The sequence below is a fragment of the Amblyomma mixtum genome, chromosome 1 (genome assembly GCF_055824585.1).
Source record: "Amblyomma mixtum isolate Tamu chromosome 1, ASM5582458v1, whole genome shotgun sequence".
NCBI classification, from domain to species: Eukaryota; Metazoa; Arthropoda; class Arachnida; order Ixodida; family Ixodidae; genus Amblyomma; species Amblyomma mixtum.
The window spans coordinates 40222620-40236161 of record NC_143012.1 but is presented as its reverse complement, the minus strand read 5'-3'; the positions used below and the strand labels follow the sequence as shown (position 1 = coordinate 40236161).

Sequence of the window (13542 nt, the reverse complement as noted above, 5' to 3'; positions counted from 1 at the left end):
TTTGATACTGAGCTTACCCTTTTCCTTGCCAAATATGACGCGCAGACTGATTATGCGTTAGCGTCTCATTTATGACCTGTATTTTTGTCTGTGATCAGTTCGCGAACTTTTTGGGAATAAAAATTTCAGTCAAGTACAGGATCCTTAGACTTCAATTTTATCTGTGCGGCAACAACTGTGGTGTATCGCAAGGCGCTGTTGGAAATATTGAAGGTAACGGTACATTCTTGCGATGCATAGCAAGATCTTTCTTGTAAAGTTTTTTCTGTCGCTCGCATGGACTGGTTACGACTGTCATGGAAAACCAGTGGGGAACGTTTTTAAAAAAATACAAGCTTGCCGAATGCAGATATGCGAAGGTATTGAGTGTTATAGGGAAATTTTGCGACGTATGAAAAATATTGCGTTCATAAATAAGTTCCCGTTGAAAAGTGTTCTTGTCAAGTATTTCTGGGTACGTCATTTCTCGAGTCGCTCTGATGGACTCTTGATTTAATGCACTGCGGCCTATAGAAGTCTCCAAGGGTGTTGATACTGCGATATCATTTATTAAGTCAAGGCTATTTGCGCTGGATTCATGGAAAAGTTGTCCGCAAGGTATATTATCTGTGTCTGATGTTATCTCCTCATAAATTCACAGGTCCATCCTTGCGGTGAACGAACGTCGTTTCATTTTTCTTCAATAAACGCCTTACCGTGTGCTTTGCCGATCTACCATGTTCACGTAGCAAAAAAAAAAAAAAAAACGGTGTTTTTGAAAAGGCAGGAACGTTGCTCGGGGATCCTGCGGATCGCTATTCCGAAGCCAAATGTGTCTCGAGTGTTTGGTACACCTTGCCAAATCTTTAACTGGCTCGGGTGTTGCATCGCTAAATGCACCCTGTAAAAAGGTTCTTTTCGGCCGCACCACTGGCATATTCATACTCTAACTTGACGTGTGAGATGGCATTTCGTGATTCTTTTTTAATCATATAATGTTTTAGTGCAGTACTTGCGTCTTTAGATAAAAGTTATCAGAAATATTCATCATCTGCCACTACGAAAAATCGAAACAAGCGGAATACGCAGCAATGGTTATGGTCCATATGGCCTCCTCCTCTGGGTAAACTACCACTGCTTTCATGGCGGACAAGTCGTTTACCCAGAGTAAGCGCAAATGCGCCACCAGAACCATTGCTGCGTATTCCGCTTGTTTCGGCTCTTCGTAGTGGCAGACGATGATAATGTCTTATAACCATGATCTAAACACGCAAGTACTTCACTGAAACATTGCATGAACTAAAAGGAACCACGAAATGTCATCTCACGCGTCAAATTACAGCATGAATATGCCAGCGGTGTAGCCGAAAAGTACCTTTTTACAAGGTGCATTTAGCGATGCGACACCCGAGCCAGTTAAAGATTTGGCCGGGTGTACTGCTTAGATACTGGTCATGCGGGGAGTGCCCATACATCGCCATCAATTTAAAAGCTGCGAGACTAATGACTTCGTGCACAGGGTTTACGGCCTGTAGCTACAGCTTATTACGCATTCGAAAATGTTACGCCCATCCGACGACCTCGAGAGATGCTTATCCCAATCACTTCGTGCATACTGCTTTCCACAGCTCGCATCATCATTCAGCCGCCATGGCGTGCCCACCAACACGCTACACCGATATCTGCTCTACCGCAGTCGCCACGGGTGATTGCGTACATGAATACAATACTCCGTTTATGTAGATCGAATCAACCCGACCAACACTCTCTGCAAGGCGTTGGAGATATTAACGCTGCTTAAGTATCCGCTAACAGGCGATCGAAGTACGGTCTTGCTGAGCCGTTTAAACCCGCCGCCTCTCCCCATTCAGTTACGTAACTCGCCGCTCCCACGAGATGGATCGGCGCCGGGGCGCCCATTAATCTTTCGCGCGCTAATGGTCGGCCGTCGGCATTCCACCCGGCGGCCGTAACCAGGACATCGAAGATGGAAGGGGCCACGTACGGCTTGGCGCTTCATTGATGACGATGATGATGCTGATAGTGACTGCGGTTGTGGTGTCCCATCGCCATCTCACGCTCGTTAATCACAGTCAGCGCGCGCTGCCCCACCGTATACCTTCGGTCACCGCGTACACACACACACGCGCGCGCGCGCGCGTCGCCTTGGCAAGATTGCATCGAACGCCAAGAGGTATGCCGTGGATGCCAGGTGGAGGCGACGGGAGAAGTGCCTTCGCTAGAGCCTGTTGGCGGAAGACGGAGACATCTCCATGGACGTCAGCGACCCTCGGCAGCATGGCGGCACTCCGTACCAGGCGTGACCTTGCACGAGAGTGGCTACTGCTGCTGCTTCGTGCGGTCTCGCTGTCGCTGCTGCCAGGGCACGTAACGGAGTGCGCGTGAGAGAGGAGGTGTGACGTCACAGCGGCGACTGATCTGGATCCGCAAGCCGCCGCCGCCATCCGAGCGTGTTGCGTCGACTTACTACGCGAGGCCCTGATGCCTCGCTTGCCTGCTGTTCACGTGGATTCTAATGAAGCTCCGAGATCGGCGTAGGAGTCGGCGAGATCGGCGTAAGGGCCGGATTCCAAGATGTGCAGTCCCATGTAACGTTATATGAAACTCCGAGATCATCATAAGGAGAGAAGTGGACCGGATTCCGAGACGCTGTGCGGTGGCATGTAGAGTTACACGGCCTGCGGTAGCCGAGCGGGTTGTATGCGATCGTATAGAGCGGTTGTATGGAGCGTTTCTCGTACTGCAAAAAAGACGTCAAGTGAATTGGATTTTACTCTTCCCGTCAGTCGATTCAAACTCGTGACATCCTCACCGAAAAGCACATGGTTGCCACCGTATTCTTTTGAAGCGAATGGCGTTGTAGCGTAGCCTCAGGGATCAGAGGTTCATCGTTGTCGAAGTACGCATTTTACTTGCGAAATCGTCCGGTGGGGGGCGAAACCTGTACTTGTTTGTTTCTTTTTGTCTTTTCTAGCTTCTAGAAGTTCTGTTTTCACTTAAAGTGCTATCATAGTGATTAGAACGTGTTACCCAATCGTTACAGGTCAGTTTCTATTTATATTCAGTGTCAATTTAATCTTGTCTTCAGTTTTGAGCGCTTCTAGAAATCTCTGCTTCCGCACTACACAATGCAGTTCTCGCATTCTAAATCGGTCACTTATCACGCGGTGATGAAAATCGACTCCCATAGCGATCTTGCAATCGGTCGACACCAGCAGCATTAGCGCTGCCAGAAACTTGCTGGCTAACCGGCAGCAACTGCAAGCGACTACACAGGAGTTGTCGTAGGCTTAACCACAGTGCAGTGCACTGTATTTCGAAGAGCACGTTGTAAACTGGAAAATAACGGTGCATTGCCCTTTGCCTGTTCTTTCCAACGCTACCACGGCAGCAGCGCCTCCTGTGATGCACGCAACTATTTTGAGAGGCTTCAGCCGCGGCGCCAGCGAAAGCTTTTCGATCATATCTGTCACCGCGCATGTGTCTCGCCCCTGTAGCCCGACACCGCTCGTCCCGCCTTCTGACGTAGTGCGCGTAATGTCACAGACGCGCCGAGTGCTAGCGACCCTGACGATGTCGCTGCTGAGTTGTGAAAGGCTGTTGCGTTTCCCTGGTCTGTGGAGGCCACGTTTCAAGGGAGATTTAAAGTGCAATAAAAAAAAAAAGTAAGGAAACGTAAACATCCTGGAACGCTGTCGTCAGTGGTCGTTGGTTTTCCAATGCGCGAGAGACGAAGTCCAGGCGGCCTGAACTTGAACCGTATACGACGGCTGGGCGCCTTGTCAAGACATGGACGCTGTTTTTCTTAGGCGGTAAAAAGAGAGAGAGAGAGAGAGAGAGAGAAGTGGCGTGTTGTTTTGTGGCGGTACTAAAAGTGGTTAAGCGCGTGTTTTTGTGTGCCCGTTTCTGCCGTGTGTGCCTAGGCGAGCTGCAGAGTGCACGCTAAGAAACGAGAAATATAATCTACTTTATTTGTTTTTCTGAGAAGTAGCAGACACGATAACACGATGCGACTCGCGACTTCACGGCAGGTGACGCAGTCGCGCTGTATACTCGTCACAAAAGCTCTTCATCCCGTGATCCTTGTATCCATGTGATCCATATATCCGAGACCCGTGATCCGAAATTAGGCTGTGAGATTGGTATTAAACTCGGGTTTTGGCCGATTGTCGCGCCATCTACGACATTCAGATTAACTGCTCAAATCATGGTTGTGGCGGTGAAAAAAAAAAGTACTACCAACATTTAGGTTCCGCCACCATTTGCTGTTCTCCGCACACTGACTGCAATTCGTGGCAAAATTTGGGCTTCCACTTTCCATATTAGTATGATCAAAGAGGTCGGAAGTCGCCCGTGATTATATGTGGGGAAAGAATGCTTAATCATCGAATATCCTCGCCCACTACTTTTAAAAACTTACTCTACCTACGGCGGTTTTGCGAAACTCATCCTTCCAAATGTCGTTTCTCCCCTTTCAGTGGCCGCTTGCTTTCCATAAGTTTTGAGTGAAAATTGACTTTTGGAGCACTTAGGAAGTGCTTACAAAATTGTGCTTAATTTCACCTGGTTGTCATCGAATGTGACCCCGTTAGATTCAAAGAACGTCAAAAATATTTTACTTTATAAAATGTTGTCCCGTTAGATTCAAAGAACGCCAAAGAATATTTTACTTTATAAAATGTTGTCCCGCTAGATTCAAAGAACGCCGCCGAATATTTTCACAAAATGTTGCTAACTCTCCCTTTTCTTGACAGCGTCTTCTTCATTTGCACTGTAACCTCCTAATTGAGTACTTTCGATTGGTTACTGCATCTATTTTGGCTGGCCAATCTATTTTTCTGCTATTTTCATGTGATACTACCCTCCCCTTATGCAATGCCCAACCCAGGGCCTTTAAGGATATAATAAATCATCATGCTTATGATTACAGCAATGATGATGTCTATGATGCAGTTAGGTTAAGCATAAAGTGAAGGCGTTCAATTCGATTCTAAAGATAGACTTTCTGAGCCAAGTATGTGCCTGCGAAACAAAACCAAAAATTAATGTGAGCCTAACTTTGGCTAGTAGAGACAGCCGGTCTGACTTTCGGCTGGCATTAGGTGACGCGTGTGCAGTGATATTGATTGTAGAGCTTAGCTTTATTAGCCGTGTCTTTGTGAAACAGAGGTGAAGTGAAACACAGTACGCGCCACTCTCATCTACGAAGTTTTCAAATTCACCGACTCTGTAAAGCGACGATGGGTCTCCGGAGAACCCATGTAGCCGGGCTACTTGTCTCTTTCTGTGCGTTTGCGCTGCTTTATAGCACGGCAAAGTAAAACGCCTAAGTGGCTAAGTGGTGGTGTGAGGGTTTCGTTGAAGAGAGGTGCTTCGGAACACAAGAGAGAGCTCCTTACCTGGCGCCGCATCGCGTCAGCAGTTACGCAACATCCTCGAGTAGGATCTTTACGGCCACTTCCGTGTGAAGCCACCGGACGAATCGGTCGCCCAGAATCGCTCTCTCTCTCCCCCCTCCCCTCTCTCTCTTTTACGCCCTGGTGACTCTGTCCGTACGCGGCCGTCTGTACTCGTCTCCATTTCCTATTATCATTCCCATTTGGCAAGAAGCCGATCGGCCGAAACGGAAGCCCCCCCCCCCCCCCCCCCCCCTCTTAAGGAGGGGAGATCATTCCTGCTACTTGCCCCCTTGACACGCTTTTCGTATGCGCCCATTATCTGGACTCCGTTCTCGTGTAACAGAAACGACACCGATGGTCGTCTTGCTACACTAAATCTCCGCGAAAGGAAGCTGGGAAACCGGCCGAGTTGATTCATACTCGTGAAACTTGTTCTCTTCCCGATTCCATCGTGGGAGTTTTTGCATGTTGCGTTTGATACTTTTACTGCATTTACATGACCAATATATGCGCACACACGCACACTGTCTCGGTGCGAAACGTGCACTGTTTTAGACGACATTAACGCCTGGGGTGCGTAGTGAAAACAGGATCGCGAGTTCGAGGCGCCGGCAGCCTATCGAGAAGAATAGTGATTGGTTATCACTTCGGCTGTTTGTGTCGCGCAAGATTGTCGGGAAAGATGGTCAATGACGGAACGGTTTATTGACGTGCGATTCTATACCCAAGCAGCACAGGTAATCGCCCCAATATTATAAATCGATGGAATCACTCTGGCCCTTTGTGGGACCAGTGTTTGCCAATGTATTTCCAATATTGGCCCGATATACCTGTGCTGCTCGGGTAGTTTGCAGTTTGCAGTACCTTCCACAGTTATCATCAATATATCACCTTAGCTGCATCCGATGCAGGTCAAAGACCTCTCCCAAATGATCTCAATTGTCTTGTTTCAGTGGAGAACAAGGGTAAAGGAGTTCTCGTAGTCCTTTGCCTCCTCCAAGGACACTGCGAATTGATTAATCTCACTTGCTCACTGACACGCTGCCTCCCCCTGCCTGCTATGTCCACTTTGTCTTGAGTCCACTCCGTTACCCTAAGGGTCGATCGATTATTTTCGCTACGCATGTCCATTTCTTCTTTTTGTTTATAGCTAGGATATCACTGGCTCGCGTTTGGTCCCTAACCGACTCTTATCTCCTCCTTTATGTTCTACCGGGCTGCATACTCTTCCACTGGGAAAGTATACAGCGACCCAAAAGCACACGCAACGCCCTAGCAATTTTTATAGTTCGAAAGCATTACTCCAGACGTACCAAACCCTAGCAAGAATCTTGTCTTGTGTGAAGCATCGGAGTAACTCGGGTAAGCTCGGGTTAGTTCGGAGGAGCGTCGCGCAAGCTGCAGCCAATGGGAGGAATCTCGGGAAAGTTCGGAGGAGAGTCGCCCAAGCTGTAGCCAATGGGAGGACGCTCGGAAAAGTTCGGTGGAGAGTCGCGCAAGCTGCAGCCAATGGGAGGACGCTCGGAAAGGTTCGGAGGAGTGTCGCGCAAGCTGCAGCCAATTCGAGGACGCTCGGAGAAGTTCGGAGGAGAGTCGGGCAAGCTGCAGCCAATGGGAGGACGCTCGGAAAAGTTCGGAGGAGAGTAGCGCAAGCTGCAGCCAATGGGACGACGCTCGGAAAAGTTCGGAGGAGCGTCGCGTCAGCTGTAGCCAATGGAAGGATGGCATCGCGCCGGCAGCCGCCGAGTGTAGAAAGGGTGTGACAATGAAGAGCGAGATACACGGTTCCGTGCATACGCAGATGTTCTCGCACGTCTACTCGGTTTAACTACATTAAAACCTACCGCTTTTCGCTTTGGCTTTGAATTAGGGAGAGATGTATAGTTTAAAGATATGAGCGTTTTGTGCTTTTTTTATTGATTGTACGTCCGTTTCTCCGCATCAGGCATCTAACAGCGAAGATGCCTTTCCGGGTATTGTAATGAGGTGCATCTAAATCGTGACTGGACCGTTCGGAGCTTGATAATGAGGTTATAATGTCGACACCGGGCAACCGTTCAGACTATATGCGCTGCTGGACGGTCGAACTTGCGTTATTGCCCAAGGGGGGGGGGACGAGGTCTCGTTCGCGGTGCCGTTGCCACATCACAAGAGAAAAAAGCTTCTGGTTTCCTCTTCTCTGGCCGTCATGCGGGGAAATAAGCGGTATTTGCACTACTTTTCCCGGTACGTAATGTGGCCGTCCTAACTGGTTTCTCTTGCATCACATGTTACGGTGAAGTTTCGGTATTGGAAGAGTGATGCGAGAGAGCTAACGGGCGCTGAGATGATTCTTGTAATGGTGTAAGCCATTCTGTATGCAAAAGTGTAGCCAAAAAGCCCCTCTGATATTGAATTTTTTTTTCTTTTAAAGGTAGAAAAAGCACCCTTTCTTTTCGCCCATTGCCAGGGCTGAGAAGTGATAGCTGTGTTGATACCTGGTGACTGATAAGTGACAGCTGTAGTGGTAGCTGGGGACTGAGAAGTGATAGCTGTACTGATAGCTGAGGACTGAGAAGTGATAGGTGCAGTGACAGCTAAGGACTGTACCGATGGTTGAGACTGACAAGTGATAGCTGTACTGATAGATGAGGACTGAGAAGTGACAGGTGTAGTGACAGCTGAGGACTGTGCCGATAGTTGAGAATGACAAGTGACAGCTGTGGCGATGACTTCGGACTGAGTAGTGATAGCTTTGGAGTGAGAAGTGATAGCTGTAGCAGTAGCTTGGGACTGAGAAGTGATAGCTGTAATGATAGCTGGAGAAAGAGAGAAAGGTGTAGCGATAGCTCAGGCATGAGGAGTGATAGCTTAGCTCTGGAATGAAAAGTGATAGCTGTAGCGATATTTTGGAACTGAGAAGTGCAAGCTGTAGTTATAGCTGGGGGCTAGGAAGTAATAGCTGTAGTGGCAGCTATAGCTCAACCCAGGAGTGATGTCCACCTATTACTATAATTACCACTAAAAGTGCTAGCTGCAGTTATAGCTGTGTACTGGAAAGTAATAGCTGCAGTGGCAGCTTTACTTCAGTCCTGGACGTGTAACTAACTCCGGACGGTCAGAGTTAGAGTCGGAACTACAACTCCCTACGTTCAGAATAAAAAGGACCTATAGTGAGATGCAACTATCAATATAACTATCACTAAATGTGCTATCTGTAGTTATAGCTGGCGACTGGGAAGTAATAGTTGTAGTGGCAGCTATAACTCAGCCCAGGAGTGAGCCGCAACTATTACTATAACTTCGCCTATAGGCGAGGTGAATATTGGGTGTAGTTTCCTCACTTTTTTTTACTTCTTTAGCATTAAGAGAGACACTTCTCGATAATTCACGTGTTATCTCTGTAAAGACAGGAAATTTTCTTTGTGCGAAGCCCCGAAATGTGAAAACTGCCACCTTTCACAAGCGCCACCCACCACTACCCCCCCACCCTCCGCCCATGCAGGAGTGGCAGGAAAACGCGGCGGCTAAATCTAATTCACAGAAGCAGCAGGAAAGTCAGCTGCCTTTCAGAAGCACCACCAGAAAAAACCACCTTCCCACCCCATCCCCAGATAGATGCACCCAATCACCACCGTCTTCGATCCATCTCCCCACCTCAACCCTGCGGCAGCAGTACCCACCATCATCAACCCACCCTCCAGATGAATTCCGCCGCGTGTGTGAAGCCTCGGCTTAGAGCAAAATCATTCTTTTAGAGTCGAAGTATCAAAGTAATCATCCAGCAACAACTCAACTTCTATTAAGACTGACATTCGAGCGACTTGGTAAAGCATGTTGAAAAATTTCCAGCGCACACCGGACAGGGACCTCGAATCTTGCCAAGCACTGTATGGAATGCAAGGGCTGTAAGCCTTTACTAGATAAAACAACTGTTTTGTTTAGACATCCTAATCAGTTGACAAGACAGGTATCAGAAGCCTATCATATCCACAAAAACCAGCCTACATGTGTTAGTGACCCATCTGTTGTACTGCATGAACGGGAATTTTCATATCTGGATGCGCCTGCGTGATTGCATAAGTTTTGATGTTTTTGTGTTTTTTCTTTTAAGCATATATTTTCTGCGTTTGTGAATAAAAGATTAGTTGCGAGTCAGCGCTTGTGGTGTCCTCTTCTTTGTCCCTGTCCTGTGTGCGCTGGAAATTTTTCAACTCAACTTCTATCTCAGCTTTCTCGCATTAGGGTTTTTGTGGTCGTCGTGCCATTTTTTTATTACTAATCGTTTTTCTCATAGCACCAGAATGGAACAGAGAAGATTTATTCCAACTGCTTCGACGACTTCGCTCGATGTCACTACCGGATGCCTTTACGTCACCCTGGAGTCTTGCCAGTTTAGGAAACATTTGCATCGGCTGTTGCAGCATTGCAGCATGCCGTGTGTCGGATTTGCCAGCTTTCGATTTGAGAAAACTCAATCGCGTTGGAGAGGAAGACGGAACTGGACCCGAACCGTTTCATTCAACGAAATACTTGGAAGGGGGGGGGGGGGGGGGGGGGGGGGGGAGTATCCTGATGTGTTGCTGGAACGAGCTGCTCGTCGTGGATTTTCCTCGGACGACCTCTTGGCGCTCGTAAAACAGGATCGCTGTGTTAGATAAGAGCACTGGAGGCGGATTTCGCGCGCGCTGCCCTGTGACGCACGTGTGAATGGTGCGGTAGGTGTGTGTACGGGTTGTGTTGACGTGTTGGACGTCACGAAATCAACGTGATGTAGCTCGACTGATCCATTACAACGATGCGTTGTAGGTTGTTGTGGCGTTCAGTAGTTGGTGATCGCGAATGAGGTCGGGAGTTCGGTGCCCAGTCGTCGTGATCACATTCCTATGGAGGAAAGGGGGGAAAACACTGTTCCGAGTGCCAAAAGTTTTGGAATACGGCATGTAATGACACAGGGTCGAAATTATCAGGATTACCACCTGACAGAAAGCGAAACAGCGCAAACACAGGACGCACTAGCCCCGCCGCGGTGGCTCAGTGGTTATGGCACTCGGCTGTTGACCCGAAAGACGCGGGTTCGATCCCAGCCGCGGTGGCTGAATTTCGATGGAGGCGGAATTCTACAGGCCCGTGTACTGTGCGATGTCAGTGCACGTTAAAGAACCTCAGGTGGTCGAAATTTCCGGAGCCCTTCACTACGGCGTCCCTCATAGCGTGAGTCGCTTTGAGACGTTAAATCACCATAAAAAAAAAAACAGGACTCGTTAAGAAGGACAACACAGGCGCTGACTAACAACTGAAGTTAATTCAAAGATTCACATGAAATAAGTAGTCTTCAGGCGAGTTGTCAGCTGTGGCTCGACAAAATTTGGCTTTTTCGACTTGTTACGTGCACTGGAGGGGTTGCTTTGCCTGCAGTCTTTCGAAAGCGCATGTATTTTCGCCCGAAGCAGCCATATTTTGTCGAGCCACAGCGGCGAGGGTTATCGCGTTTATAAATTATGAAAACTTATATGGGTATTACTGGCAACCGGCTACAAATCTGTAGTTGAAACTAGGCGCCTAACTCTACCAGTTAAAAAGTTAATTACTAAAAATTAGTCAAACAGCTTACTACTTAAGACGATTCACCGGTTTCCTGGCGTTCGCCAACGCTGGTAATCATCATCATCATCAGCCTGACTACGCCTAATGCAGGGCAAAGGCCTCTCCCATGTCTCTTCAATTAGCCCTGTCCTTTGCCAGTTGTGTCTTTAAGCCCTTGACGTCTCCTTTTTTATGAATTAAGATAATGTAGCGTTCTTCCATGCTTCTGGTACGCTCGAGATCACAAGGCATTGCATGCGCGGGGTGGCTAGCTTTTCTAGCACAGTCTCCCCTCCGTGTCGCAAAAGCCATAATTTTACCCTAAAAAGCCTATTTTTGAAAATTATATGTTACTACCTTATAAACTGTTCCGCTATTACCATCTCGTCGAAGCAGTATACCAAGAGTGAACGTCCTGTGAGGAGTTGCAAGCAGATATGCACATAGGAAACTTTTATTTTTTCCCGTGTTGTTTTTACGACGTGATCATAGAGGCAAAAACGGAAACGCAGCTCAAGATAAGAGAGATTCGTGCACGTTGTTTGTGCAAACAGTGTCTCGTGACGCACTTATGTAGGGTACGAAATGGCTTTCATATGGCAGAAACGTCGCGAAGCCGATCCAAGTCAAGCCAAAGGAAGCAGCCAGTTCCGGCCACTGAAAGACTCATATGGGACTCTAATATTGAAGTTTTAGGAATGTATGCATCAATGCAAAATGAAACACGAGGAGCAAAGCCTATGTGCAATGCGCAATATTTTGCTTATCAACTTCATTTATTGTGGGAAACTAGCGAGTTTTAAAATAGTAAATATAAGAAAAATAGCAATAGCACATATAATAAACTTTATCAGAATCAGTTCATGCTAGTACAGAAAATTCGTTATCAAGGGCTGTAAATTGATAAAAATTAACTGTTGGGATAGTTGGTAGCCTGACATTAAATTCATCGAATGTTGCGCCAAATTATATTTCATTTTTTTCATTTTTATTTTTCTTAGTTTTCTGTGTACAGAAAGCTAGAGGATCAGGGAAAAAGGGTACTGTGTACCTGACTAGGTCCCTAAACCCTTAACCTTTTTTCGGAAACAGTGCAATTTACAGAACAAAAATACAAACTTTGAACATCGGGAAATCAAAATGCAGCAACTACACATACAGCACTAAAAGACCATTGCATACAGAATTAATAAAGGAGCATACAACAAACACATAATGCTTCAAGCAAAACAGTAATAGAACTAATCAACGAAGCAGACATAATTCACCATTTAAAACAACACCCACAGGTCTCATACGCATATGAATACAATGCGATGGAAGTGTCTCAACAAATGCTGATTTGCGAGCTCCCTATTGGTCAACACGCGCGTGCAATGTTGACACAGTTGCGACCGCTGCCGTAACGTTGTTACACGGCCTTAAACGCGTAATGGAATCTGTCCGTGCATGACATCAGCCCTGTATCCGTCTACAAGTGACGCAGGCGGGCCATGGCCGTTATCTGTGCTGAGACAATATGCCCCCCAGAGGGAACGTAGATAGTGCGTCTGACGTCACGTCGCTGGCCATAGCTCAGGTGCCGTTGCTGTGCATGTCAAACGGCAGCAAGCGTCTGTGTTTTTCACTCCAGAAGCGCAATTTCTTGCATGGACAGTTTCTTTTATGCTGAAGCTATTCGTGTTTTAGACCGATGAATTAGCAAATACCAAAGAAGGAAATCAGAAAAATTATGTCAGTAGCAGATGCTAGTTGAGGCTTCGATAAAACATACTGACATAACAATATACAGGAAGGCCCAATATTAGACAACGTTAGCATACCGTTTGCCGTTTGCCGTATGACCATTACCGTTACCAGAGTACCGGGAGCCCGCGCGCCTTCAATGCGCATGCCCATATCGCCTTAAGGGCACCAGATGGCGCCAGGTACCGGGCAGCCGCGCGCGTGCCTGCTGTATGGGGACCAGCAAACGCGTGCGGACTGGCTGTCCGTGGTCTTCCGGTACTCCGGTAATGATAACGGTAACACGGTACACGTTGTGCTAAAGGCGTAAGTGAGTTTGCATGAAAAATCGAATTCTGTCATTATTTTTACTGTCAAGTAGAAAATGTGGTATCGGTATTATTCGCTCAGAAGAAAACTTGTAAGAAAAACTGTGAAAGTCTGCTTGTTCCTTACCACCATAATCAGCCCAATCGCGCCCTCTACTGGACAAACGCCTCTCCAAAATACCACCAATCAACTCTCTCCAATCAACCTATCGTATGCCATCACGCGGCAAGATCACGTAGTACCCACTGTTTGCGGGGGTTGAATTTCTTTGGAGGAGAAATTCTAGAGGCCCGTGCACGTTAAAGAACCCCAGGTGGTCGAAATTTCCGGAGCCCTTCACTACGGCCTGAATCGCTTTGGGACGTTAAACCCCATAAACGAAACCTAACCACTGTTTGCCCTATATTTATGGTAACTGATGTGCAAAATTGACCACTTGGTGCCTTTTAGTCGGCCTATTTACTTCGTGATCTTGCGGCTGGTGTTGATGACGATGATTTTGAGGAAAGGTGTCTAACAAGCT

At 47.4% G+C, this 13542-nt stretch overlaps 1 protein-coding gene across 6 annotated transcripts in view; it reads left to right on the top strand.

Moving 5' to 3' along the window:
- Positions 1–13542, top strand: part of LOC149366108 (3',5'-cyclic-AMP phosphodiesterase 4C-like) — a 616957-nt gene that overhangs the window by 446690 nt on the left and 156725 nt on the right. The window lies entirely within an intron of this gene.